Below are 12,733 nucleotides of genomic sequence, written 5' to 3' on the forward strand. Positions count from 1 at the left end.
AGGAAGGAAGGGAAAAAAGAAGGAAGGAAGGAAGGGAGGAAGGAAGGGAAAAAAGAAGGAAGGAAGGAAGGAAGGGAAAAAAGAAGGAAGGGAGAAGGAAGGAGAGAGCAGGAGGAAAGAAGGAACAGAAGAATTAGGTCATTTTGACCCAAACACAGTACGAGGGTTAAATGGAGGCAAAATGACACCAGCTCTGGAAAAAGAAAAGAAAACAATGAGATGAATGTTTCTGTTTATGTCCCCTCCGCCTTTGTCTTTTAACCACTCTGTCCCTCCCCAGAGTCCCCAGCTGAGGAATGATCCATGGCCCGGTAATAGTGGGCGCCCTGGGGAGAGCAGCTCCATGGCCTTGGTAAGAGGCTATCAACACAGACGCACCTTCACCCCGAGTCACGCACGGCCGCTCACCAGAGCACGGCCATAGACACAGCAGAACACGCAGGTATGATTAATAAGAGCCTCTGCAGGGCCATGCCGGGGTTATCAACCCTTGCTCTAATTTTCCCTGCATGTCTTTATAGATATAGAGACACTTGCAAGACTGAAGCATAATGTTATTTAGGGCCTGTCACATAATTAAATGACGGCTGGCACCGCAAACATTTGAATTTGCAAAATATGTGACTGTTAAATGGAGGATAAAGGCCCTGTCCCAATACACCCACTTCCCTTACTTTTCAGCCCTACCTCTAAATTTTGAGCGTTCCCGTGAGGGTAGTGGTGTCCCAATTCCTCTTTTCACCTTAGTGGGTAGTGGAGAAAACGAGGGTAGTGGCTATGAATCTAGCCCTACACAGCGAGGGATTTCTGATGCACCCTAGTTGACCGAGGGCCTGAAAAATTTTCCAGAATGCTTTTCGTCGTCATTTGTGGACTGAATCAAAAAAAAACATGGCGGACATTTCTTATTTTTTAGTGAATAAAATCAATATTTTGAGTTAGTTTCTGCATAAAAATGCGTTTTGATTACATTTCTAGCGAGAAATATATATTTTACCTTCATAATATTCACTCAGTGAATGTACATTATCACTCGTTTGCCCGTTGTTGCAACCTCGCCAGAATAAAGGCTGATTTATGGTTCTGCGTTACATCAACGCAGAGCCTACGGCATAGGTTACACGGCGACGCTTGCCCTACGCCGTAGGCTCTGCGTCGATTTAACCATAAATCAGCTCCCGAGCCGGCAGGCAGAAATCCCAAAATTTTCGGAGCAAATTTCTTAACAGGCGTAGCTGCAACTGTTAGATTTCATCTATTAAACCAACATTTATCTGCCTAAATTATTTATTTCAGCCAGTGGTAATTCTCCACAGAGCTGCAGGTTTCTCCCCGGGACGACGGCGCAGGTTGACCTGGCGCCCTGGACCGGGGGCTCTTCTCCGAAAACATCGGGTCAAATTTCTTAACAGCCGTTATTTGGATCCCCAGGTTGGGGATCTTAACGGTTACTTTTAAGCCTGAAAAAATATTAAAACTTAATAAAGTAGCATATTAACAGCTGAAATTAAAACAGCTTTTAGCTCTCAGCTTCCTGATTTTAGGGGCGGTGCTGAAAGTAGGGGTAGTGGGAGTATTGGGACAGACTCCTGGGAAGATTTAAAGTGCTGCTGACGTCCCCCCCCCCCTCTGATCATCCTGTTGCTGCTTCCGCCTGCCTGCTGTGTGCTGCTGACGTCCCCGACTCCCCCAGTCTGGTCTTCAGCAGGAGGGTCCCGCCTTATGATCCAGGTCCTGGTCCAGGTTTCTTCCCTCCTAAAGGGGAGTTTTTCCTTGCCACTGTTTGGCTTAAGGTTTTTCTCCCACTATGGGAGTTTTTACCTGCCATTGTTTATGTAATAATTGATCGGGGGTTTATGTTCATGTTCTGGATCTCTGGAAAGCGTCTAGAGACAACATCTGTTGTATTAGACGCTATATAAATAAAATTGAATTGAATTGAATTGCCCTAAAATCTGTCCCTTCTTTTTTTAGGGCTAGTGGTAGAAAGTAGGCGGTGTATTGGGATTGGCCCTAAGTCATCAAACAGTCTGCTCTTTGCAGAAATGATTGGAACAGTTAAGTGTTTTGTGTTTTTTTTTTCTTTTGTGCTACATAACAGTGAATTTAATGTTAGGTCTTTATGCTCACATGTCAAGACAGTGGAAAGAGCTAAGTAGCTAAAGCGATGGCAGTTAGCCATTCAGCATGACAACCAACAATCAAAACACTGCATCCCTACTTATACATACATTTGTGGCTCACTATAATTTTACCTGATGTGGTACATCAAAATATATCTAGCCATTGAGACCAAAGCTGTTATTTGGAGCAGGGCGGAAATATCCTTATTTCTACTGCAAAGTTGGTCAATGGAGATTGAATCGGAGCCCCCAGTGGTCAGTTGAGAAACTGCACTTTTCTTCTTCCCTGAATTTGCATCTGACTTTATTGATCTAAGTCATAATAAGTGATCATTTCTTTTTTATGTATTAAGCTCTTGGACTGGCCTTTACTGGACAGTAGGGATGGGCGGTATGGACTAAAAAATGTATCACGATAATTTCTGGCATTTATCCCGATAACGATAAAAATGACGATAAAAAAAATACTTTTTCTTTCTTTCTTTCTTTCTTTCTTTCTTTCTTTCTTTCTTTCTTTCTTTCTTTCTTTCTTTCTTTCTTTCTTTCTTTCTTTCTTTCTTTCTTTCTTTCTTTCTTTCAGGCTAATTTCTTTCTTTCTTTCTTTCTTTCTTTCTTTCTTTCTTTCTTTCTTTCTTTCTTTCAGGCTCATTTCTTTCCTTCTTTCCTTCTTTCCTTCTTTCTTTCTTTCTTTCCTTCTTTCTTTCTTTCTTTCTTTCTTTCTTTCTTTCTTTCTTTCTTTCTTTCTTTCTTTCTTTCTTTCAGGCTCATTTCTTTCCTTCTTTCCTTCTTTCTTTCTTTCTTTCCTTCTTTCTTTCTTTCTTTCTTTCAGGCTCATTTCTTTCCTTCTTTCCTTCTTTCTTTCTTTCTTTCTTTCTTTCTTTCTTTCTTTCTTTCTTTCAGGCTCATTTCTTTCCTTCTTTGTTTCTTTCTTTCTTTCTTTCAGGCTCATTTCTTTCCTTCTTTCCTTCTTTCTTTCTTTCTTTCTTTCTTTCTTTCTTTCCTTCAGGCTAATTTCTTTCTTTCTTTCTTTCTTTCTTTCTTTCTTTCTTTCAGGCTCATTTCTTTCTTTCTTTTCTGGTTCATTTCCTCAATTTATCGTTTTTATTGCGAGATGACAAATTCTTACCGTGGGGAATATTTTTGACGGTTTATCGTGAACTGTAAAATATCACCCATTCCTACTGGAGAGTTAGGATTAAAGAAATATACAACAAAGGAGTATGGAGTGAAAGTAGAATGACAAGCAGAATTCTGAAAATAGGCCTCCACAAGTATTTTGCATGAGCTGCAGCCTCTGGGTCAAGAAGACAAGACACCATATTTAATATTTCAATGCTTATCGGAAATGTGTGCCTTGCAGACGTCCCTAGTGTTGCTGCCAAACTCACACAGCAGAGAGACTCCCAGGCCGTTTTGCCTTGAGCCTCGTCGTCAGCAGTTATATGAATAATCATTTGAATTGAGGTCAGATAACTGGCTCAGCCTGTTGAGCACATTCTCTTGAATGAAAAAATTAATAAAAGAACAACTTTTTGTCTGCTTTGCCAGTGTCTTAGACAGCTTGATGTTGTACTGACCCAAAACTGAGGGACTGCTTATTACAAAATCGAGACAAAGTACACCCTTGTCAATTCAGCTGCCCATGCTCTTAGATCAGGCTGTATGTTATGTAAATGCAGAACAAGAGGAGGCCACGTGTAAGAGTTGCAATTGAGAATGTTTTGAACAGATCCACTAACATCAGCATCAGTGACTCATTTTTAAGAGGGTGCTCTCTACTCCAAATTAATTTTTTTTTTTTAAAGAGAGAGAGAGAGTAAAGCAGGCAAACTCTTTCAGCTTTTTCCTTTGTGGTTGTCGCCACAGCAGCGTGTTCCACAGGTTTTATGTAGGATGTCCCTCCTGACACAAACGTAACCCATTTATCCGTGACCCTTATGGTACCAGCACTCTGAGTACCTGGGGCATTGAGTCTGTCTGGAGTTTGGTGTCCTTTCCAGGGCGACTTTGGCATGGGATGGAAGATTGAACCAATAATCTTCCGGTTAGAAAGCAATCAAACCTATCTACCACATCACGGTCTTTATATGAATGTTTGAATTATTGTGTGGAAGTTTGGGGCAGCACCTTCAAATCCTCACTCCGGCCGTTGTGCACACTCCAGAAAAGAGCCATCAGATTAAAAATGCAGGTTTGTAGGACCACACTAATGAGTTATTTAGAAACTCCTGCCTACTGAAACTCCCTGATCTGGTAGAGTTTAAAACAACTCAACTGATGTATAAAGACATAAACAAGCAGGTAGCATACAGAAACCCTTTACTGCTAGAGAGCGGGGTTATGATTACAGGGGAAGCCTGAACTTCAGAACCAGGAGTGTTTAAACAACCATGAAGATAATGTAGACTTCAGTCAGTGGTGTGAAGGTATGGAACAAACTCAGCCAAGAACTGAAGCAATGTCCAAGCAGGGGTTTGTTTAAGGGTGCTTTCAGACCTGTAGAAAGTTCTTTGATGTTTGTTTTGTTCCGATTCAGGGGCTAAATCGATACAGTTGTTTTGTTTTTTCGTTTGTGGCGTTCGTGTTCACAACCGTCTTGTAGCGGTTCAAAGCTATCTTGCCATGTGCGAACCAACTGCTCTCATTGGTCAGAAATGAACGTGGAAGGAGTTTCCTCTTCCACACCCCGGGAAAAACAACAACTATGGAGCATCGTAACCGAGTGTGGCTAGTTTGTGTCCGTGTGTTTCTGTGTGCTGTGTCGATTATGTTCTCACTGCAAACGAACCGCTCCAGGTCTTGAATGGCAGCGAGCAGAGACTACCTCTCCTAGGCGATCTCAGCTCGCTTGTTTTGTCCCACATCCGAGCGCGATTGCTGTGTTCACATGTACCAAACGAACCGATCTTTAGGGGGAAACGCTCCCTGTTTCAGAGCAACTGCTCCAAACAGGACAGGTGTGAAAGCACCCTAAGAAAAGGCTCAGACTGATGATCTTCAACAAGTACAGGGGTTTCTCTAGTGTCTCTAACGCTGTAAATAGGCTGTACATATGATAACTGTATATGTTTGGGAGGGTGTGTGTTTGTGGATAAGTCCCGTTGAGAGGTAGTTGGATCTCCTCTGCGTTGTGGTCTCATGCCTGTTTGGGTTCCGGCAGTGGTCCACATTTGGTGCCCCTTGGTGGCGGGGCAGGGGCAGGGTTCTGGGGGGCCTTGTGGACTTTGGGGGGGTTTGCATGTTGTTCGGGCTCTTGATGGCAATGCTCGGGGTTTGGCTCGGGTTGCCGCTCGTCACTCTTCGTCGCTGCCGGGATATCTACACTGCCTGGCGGGTGTATACCTGAGCCCCAACCTGCCCCAGGGGTCGCAGTGGTGCTTCTGTTGGGGGGTGGATAGGTCTCAGGGGCTGGCAGAGAGGGCTGGCGGTGCCTGGGCTGGCTTGCAGGTGTTGCTGTCAGGGGTCTGGGTACTTGTGTTGGTGTCATGTCTTGTGCTCCAGTCTGGAGCCGTAGCACTCATGTCAAGAAGCTGGACCCTGCCATTAACACCACCCTACGGAGTGTCTCCGGATGCCTACGAGCCACTCCAACAAACCAACTACCTGTCCTCGCTGGAATTGCTTCAGCCGAAGTCAGTCGAGACGCAGCTACGCTGGCCCTCGCTCGCACAGATGAGTGAATCCCATCTCCTCCACAAGGCCGTCACAGATACACCACAGTGCAAGCATCTCAAGTCCCGGCGCTTCTTTGCCACACAGGCCCAGGAACTGCTCCAAACAACACCGGCTGATACCTCCAAGGCTTCCTGGGTGAAGGCAAGTTGGAGGGACCAGTGGAAGGCAGCAGAACCATCCAGGCTGCACCAGTTCATTGAGGATCCCACAGATGTCCCTGGTCAGCACCTCCCCCGTAAGGAGAGGACAACCCTCAACCGCCTGAGGACAGGTGTGGGACGTTTCGGTGCAGCAATGCACAAGTGGGGTCTCTCAGACAGTGCCCACTGCGTATGTGGGGATCCATCACAGACTGTGGAGCATGTGATGTCCAGCTGCCCCATATACCGGCCACCGAATGGTGATCGTGGCTTAATAGACTTAGACAATGACACGCTGGTCTGTCTTGCTGTCGTGTGTCTAAGGACATACGACAGGAGAATGTCTTGTGCCAGCCAACCGGGTCGGGGACCTGCTTGTCATTTTGGGAGTGGGGCAAGTGGGGGAGACTGGACTTGGGTGGTTTTGATGATGGAGTGTAGCATGATGTGTCAGAATGTGTATAGGAGTATCAGTGCGTAGTTGGATCTGAATGTGAATTTACAGCTCTAAAATGTAACATTAAACTAATATTAGATTACTTTCTGCATTACTTTATATGCATATATGTTTGTTCGTTTCTTTTTTTTTTTTTTTTTTTTTTTTTTATAAACTCATAGGACTCCGGATGGATATAAAGTGTATTTATGGAATATTGGAGAAGAGGTAAGATTAAATACATTTGACTTCTTCCTAGCCCTTTTCAGACATGTGAAACAGGATTTATGTTATGTGTATGTATGAGTTATGTGTATTGTTGCGTGTATAGGTATGTATATAGGTGTGTGCACATTGGCAATAGATTTACTTTGTAGATTTATTTATTTTTTTGTACATTCAGTTAAAGTAGATTCATTTATTTATTATACATTTATTTACAAGGGATTCAGTTTATTCAAGATGTGTGTGTATGCATGTGTGTATGTCTATCTATTTGTATATTGATACATATATTCATATTAGTGTCAACGTTGTTATGCTCTACACAAGGGTTTTGACTTCCTTGGAATGAATCAAGAAAGGAAATGAAATATGAATGAAATGATCCAAGATTGTGGTGTTTTGTCCCCCCCCTGCCCCCCTGCTGGAGTTTCTCTCTGAGAAGCATCTCTCTCTCTTTCAGTCTGTTTTTCATATTTCTGCCATTTGTGCATCTCATTTCATGGATTTAAATTGATGTAGGGCTGCGCACGGTCCGTGTTATATGATTTAATGTAAGCTTGTTTATTCGTCTCACCAAGGCTGCACAAGATCACCTGACATTTAAACCTTAGACAAAGTTTGCTGTTGTCTAAGTCAGTTGCTCCACTTACTTGGAACTTCCTCTAAAACAGCACAACTTAGCCATAATTGCTTCAGGGTTTCAAGGACACACTTGATGTGAAATGCATCATTTTATTTAAGATCCATTTATCTCCTGTTATTACATCCATTTTCTCCTGTGGATATCTCTCAAAGAGGACGCTTTGTATTTGATCTGCTCCTCCTGATAGCTTATTTTCCACACAATAAAGTTTTCATTTTCAGCACGGAAGCTGGAAGAACAGTTTAGTTCAAGACTTACCGTGCTGTCACGGTAAAAACAAGCAACGCTGTTAAAGATCATATTCTTTTATGCTCTAGATTTACTTCATCTTCACCCGTCGATATGAGCATTTACAGTTTTATGATTCGCAATTCTTTTTTAAAAACTAAAAGTGTCTAACAGGTTTTTCTTCCACCAACACCAGTAACCTGAATTATTGAAAGAACTACTAACGGTAAACATTGTTAAACTAAAATTAACTCAATTGAAATATAGAGGAATTAATTTAATTGAGTTGAATGTAATTGTAGATCATAAGTGCAAAGGAAACAAATTATTCTAGTACATTTAACATGAGCTTAGTTGGAATTACTAAAAGTATTTGACTACGTTGTATCCACAATAGTTTAGTTAAACTACTTTAAATATATATGTATATATATTGGTTTTACTCGCTTAAATTAAATGCAGTGTACTTAAAAAATATATTATTTATTTTGTGCAACCACTTTTCTTAAAAAATATAGATGAATTGAAGAAAACATTTAGTTAATCTCCACCGGAAACAACATATTAGATACATAAAAGGAAAGATTGCAAAGTCAATAGCAATCCTGTATAAGTCCAGAAATATATTAAATCATAAAGCACTACATTTAATTTATTGTCCACTAATACATAGTGAACAATATATATGGTGTATATATATATATATATATTTATATATATATATATATATAATGCTATAGTCCTCTTACAAAAACCAGCCATACGTTTTATTAACAGGGTGGAAACTATGAACATACACATCCATTGTTTATAAAATCCCATGTTATTAAATTTTATGATTTGGTTTATTATAAAATAATGCAAATAATGTGTAAAGCTAAATTAAAGTTACTCCCTGTCTGTGTACAACGGTTTTTCTTAATACATGAGTCAAAATATAATTTGCGTGATGTTTGTAAATTTGTTGTACAAAAAGCTAGAAAAGAGACTAAAAGGAGACGTATATATATATTTATCTGTTGTGGGAGTTAAACTATGGAATGATGCTAACCTAGATTTATGAATGTGCAGCTTATTTTCGGTTTACAAAAAAAAGATTTGTAGAGAAATCTTTGAAAGTTACAAATGTTAATGTTTATTTCTTTTTGTTTGTTGCTGTTCTTCTCTGATATTTATATAAAAAATGTCTTTACTATTATATATGTAAACCTTATTGGTCCTCCTTTTCTGGTTTAGTTTTGCTATTGTTGGTTTGTTTGTATGTCGGGCAGGCATTAATATAAGCACTATGTTCTGCCTGTGCCTGTTCAGTCACTATTTTTTCAATAATGTTTGTGTTTGTGTTTAATGCTTGTAGTAGTAAATGTAGTAAATGAATAAAGGAAAAAAACAACCCATAAACAGAGGCTACTGATGTTGATAAGCAAATCAACTGAGGTCGGCCAAAGGAATTAAACCTATGATCTGAAACCTTACTCTTTTTTCCTACAATCATTCTTAGAGGTAGCTTTGCTGACCAAGAACATGGAGGAGAACCAGGATGTGTTCTGTGTCCTGAGCTCTACTTTTGTGATAGTTGAAAGAGAGAAATACGGTGGCCGAGACCCGCCATTGCTGAAAATAAAAGTAACGCTGCAAAACAGAAACAAACGCCGCTGCAAATTAAAGAAACGCTGCAAATAAAAAGAAACGCCGCTGCAATAAAAATAAATGCTTTACAAATAAAAAACGCTGCAAATAAAAACGAACGCCGCTGCAAATATAAAGAAACCCCGCTGCAAAAAAAAAAAACGCTGCTGCAAATAAAATAAACGCTGCAAATATAAAGAAACCCCTCTGCAAATAAAATAAACGCTGCTGCAAATAAAAAAAAAAACACGCAAATAAAAAAGCCACAACGGAAGTGAATTACCGGGGACTATTTTTGCTGATGCACCGGTGTTTTTTACGTGAGAAGAAGAAGACGAAGAGGACGTAAGTGAAAAGGAAGAAATAAGAAGAGCGAGGAATAAAAAGAGTGAGGAACGAGAAAATAAGTGAAAAGGTTAGTGTTCAACGTCGCTACGTGTAATTTTTAATGTGCAACACCGGTGCATCGGCAAAAATAGTCCCCGGTAATTCACTTCCGTTGTGGCTCTTTTATTTGCGTCGTTTTTTTTATTTTATTTGCAGCGGTGTTTCTTTTTGTTTGCAGTGTTTATTTTATCTGCTAAGCGTTTATTTAAAGAAACGCTGCAAATAAAAACAAACGCCGCTGCAAATAAAAGAAACACTGCAAATATAAAGAAACACAGCTGCAAATATTTAAAAAAACGACGCAAATAAAAAAGCCACAACGGAAGTGAATTACCGGGGACTATTTTTGCTGATGCACCGGTGTTTTTTACGTGAGAGGAGAAGAAGAAGACGAAGAGGACGTAAGTGAAAAGGAAGAAATAAGAAGAGCGAGGAATAAGAAGAACAACGAACAAGAAAATAAGTGAAAAGGTTAGTGTTCAACGTCGCTACGTGTTATTTTTAATGGGTTCGTTTAATGTGCATCGGCAAAAATAGTCCCCGGTAATTCACTTCCGTTGTGGCTTTTTTATTTGCGTTGTTTTTTTATTTTATTTGCAGCGGGTTTCTTTATATTTTCAGCGTTTCTTTTATTTGCAGCAGCGTTTCTTTTTGTTTGCAGCGTTTATTTTATTTGCTAAGCTTTATTTTATTTGCAGCGTTTTATTTGTTTCTGTTTGCAGCGTTACTTTTATTTTCAGCAATGGCGGGTCTCGGCCACCGTAGAGAAAAGCCTAATTATTGTGGGAGTAGATCTGCCAAACTCTCAAGATTTGCACATTTTATCATTGGAAGCGTGTATCTAGTTGTTAGTGAGCAGCAAGGCTTTTCTCCCACCTATTAGGGATTTGAGGGGACAGAACTTGACAGTCTCTCACTGCCTCTCTGGAGAGTATTCCTATAACTCAGGCAATAATGTCCTCTGTATTGTGTCGCAGCGGCTCACACTCAATTGGGAAAATAGACTCGGGTGGGGAAAAAAACTGTGAAGGTATTAAATAAAAATGTATTAGCAATGTATTTACCTGATCTCCATCTTTCCGTACCGGCACTGCATCCGCTGCTGGAAAGGAAAAGAGAAAAAGAAAGGGGGGAAGGGGGGGGGAATTAGATGGATCTAAGAACTCATAGTCCTTATCAGGTGCTTTTCTTGCAGTGTGTATCAAGCCGAGGGCAGAAAGCATTGAATGCAAGAAAACAGACAAGATAAGGCAAGAATGAGTGTTTCAGCTGTCGGTACGAGCAGAGGATGAGGGAGTGGAGGAAACACAGAAACACTGACGGAGAGGGAGATGTGTCAAACTGATGCAGCCTTCAGCATCCTCACTGAGAGAAAATAACAACGCTGTCCATCTTTTTTTCCCCCTCCCTCACACATACACTCACATGCACACCCACAGACACACGGGCTAAAATTAGATTAATTATCCACGCCAAGTGTTGGCACACAGAGGGCACAGCCACTGTGAGTCGTGAAGGTTAGAGATGATCCAGAAATATTGGAGGGTGCTGAGCCACTCTCACAGATCCTATCAAAAGTAATATAGTACTACTTTAATAATTCAGTGGTACTGTTATAGAAAACAAAGAGAGATACTGGGATTCGATAATAACCGGCTCCACACTCAAGCCTGCGTTACAGGATGACCTTGAGTCTGACTAAGCAATCGTACAAGAACGAAACTTATCCACGTGTGTCCGCTCAACAGAGATGGACGTTTTTGTAGCAGCCGACCTTGTTTTTTGTACAAAAGTAAGCCATTGAGAATGGCATCACCTTTCTTTTTTGAACTTTTAACCAACTTTTCTTTTTTTTTTTTTTTTTGTCTGCACACATATTAATGGTTGATACCATGCCGGTAAAAACCTAAGGCATATATATGTGCATTATTACTATATTTAGTATATATACATATATATACGCATACATACACATACACATATATATCTATGTCTGTGTGGCTATGTGTGTGTCTGTGTGTGTGTATTTGTGTGTGTGTATGTATATGTTAAACACTATAATTATAAAGTATACTATCAAAAACATTCTAGGATGTGAAATGTCAATTTTATATTTTGTCTTACTTATTTTTTTCTTCTTTATGTATTGTTTGTTTTCACTGAGTAAAAGCTAATGTCTCATATTTTTGCTGATCATAAGAAAAAAAGGGTAGGCACTATAAGCTACGGCTTCAGCCTACACCTTTTCGGCAAAATAAATGTTTTTTTTTTTCTTCCTTTTCATCTTGTTTTGTACAAGCCGAAATAAAGATTCATAACAGTAACAGTTTGTGTGGCTGTGGCTGTGTATGTGTGTGTGTGGCTATGTGTGTGTATGCGTGTGTGTATATGTATATGACTAAGTGGCTGTATGTGTGTGTGTGTACGCGTGTATACAGTGGGGAGAACAAGTATTTGATACACTGCCGATTTTGCAGGTTTTCCCACTTGCAAAGCATGTAGAAGTCTGTAATTTTTATCATAGGTACTCTTCAACTGTGGGTGATGGAATCTAAAAAAAAATCCAGAAAATCACATTGTATGATTTTTAAGTAATTCATTTGCATTTTATTGCATGACATAATAATGAGTGGTAATGAGTGGAGAACAGGAGGGCTTCTTAAAGAAGAACTAACAGGTCTATGAGAGCCGGAAGTCTTACTGGTTGACAGGTGATCAAATACTTATGTCATGCAATGAAATGCAAATTAATTACTTAAAAATCATACAATGTGATTTTCTGGATTTTTTTTTAGATTCCATCACTCACAGTTGAAGAGTAGCTATGATAAAAATTACAGACTTCTACATGCTTTTCAAGTGGGAAAACCTGCAAAATCGGCAGTGTATCAAATACTTGTTCTCCCCCACTGTATGTATGTGTGGCTAAGTGTGTGTGTGTGTGTGTGTGTGTGTGTGTGTGTGTGTGTGTGTGTGTGTGTGTGTGTATGTGTGTGTGTGTATATGTGTAGCTATGTGTGCGTATGTGTACATGTATGAATATATATATATGTGTGTATGTGTGCGTGAGTGAGTGTGTGTGTATATGTCTATGTGGCTATGTGTATGTATGTGTGTGGGTATGGGAGTGTGTGTGTGTGTGTGTGTGTGTGTGTGAACTTTTAACCAACTTTTGATGTGTCAGAATGATCCCCAACCTCATTAGTTATGGATGTGGTATCCATGATCAGCTTCAAGATGATTTAGT

The 12,733-nt window shown here is 40.1% G+C and overlaps 1 protein-coding gene across 8 annotated transcripts in view; it reads right to left on the reverse strand.

The window, feature by feature from the left end:
* LOC133460755 (protein FAM131B-like) overlaps positions 1-10,582 on the reverse strand; it is a 101,739-nt gene extending 91,157 nt beyond the window's left edge. For all 8 annotated transcript variants that reach the window (XM_061741515.1, XM_061741512.1, XM_061741514.1 and 5 more), the window contains exon 1: positions 10,551-10,582. The gene's annotated coding sequence lies outside the window, so the exon portion shown is untranslated. The remainder of the gene's footprint in view (positions 1-10,550) is intronic.
* Between the last annotated feature and the right edge of the window lie 2,151 nt (positions 10,583-12,733).

Source organism: Cololabis saira, chromosome 15 (genome assembly GCF_033807715.1).
Source record: "Cololabis saira isolate AMF1-May2022 chromosome 15, fColSai1.1, whole genome shotgun sequence".
NCBI lineage: Eukaryota > Metazoa > Chordata > Actinopteri > Beloniformes > Belonidae > Cololabis > Cololabis saira.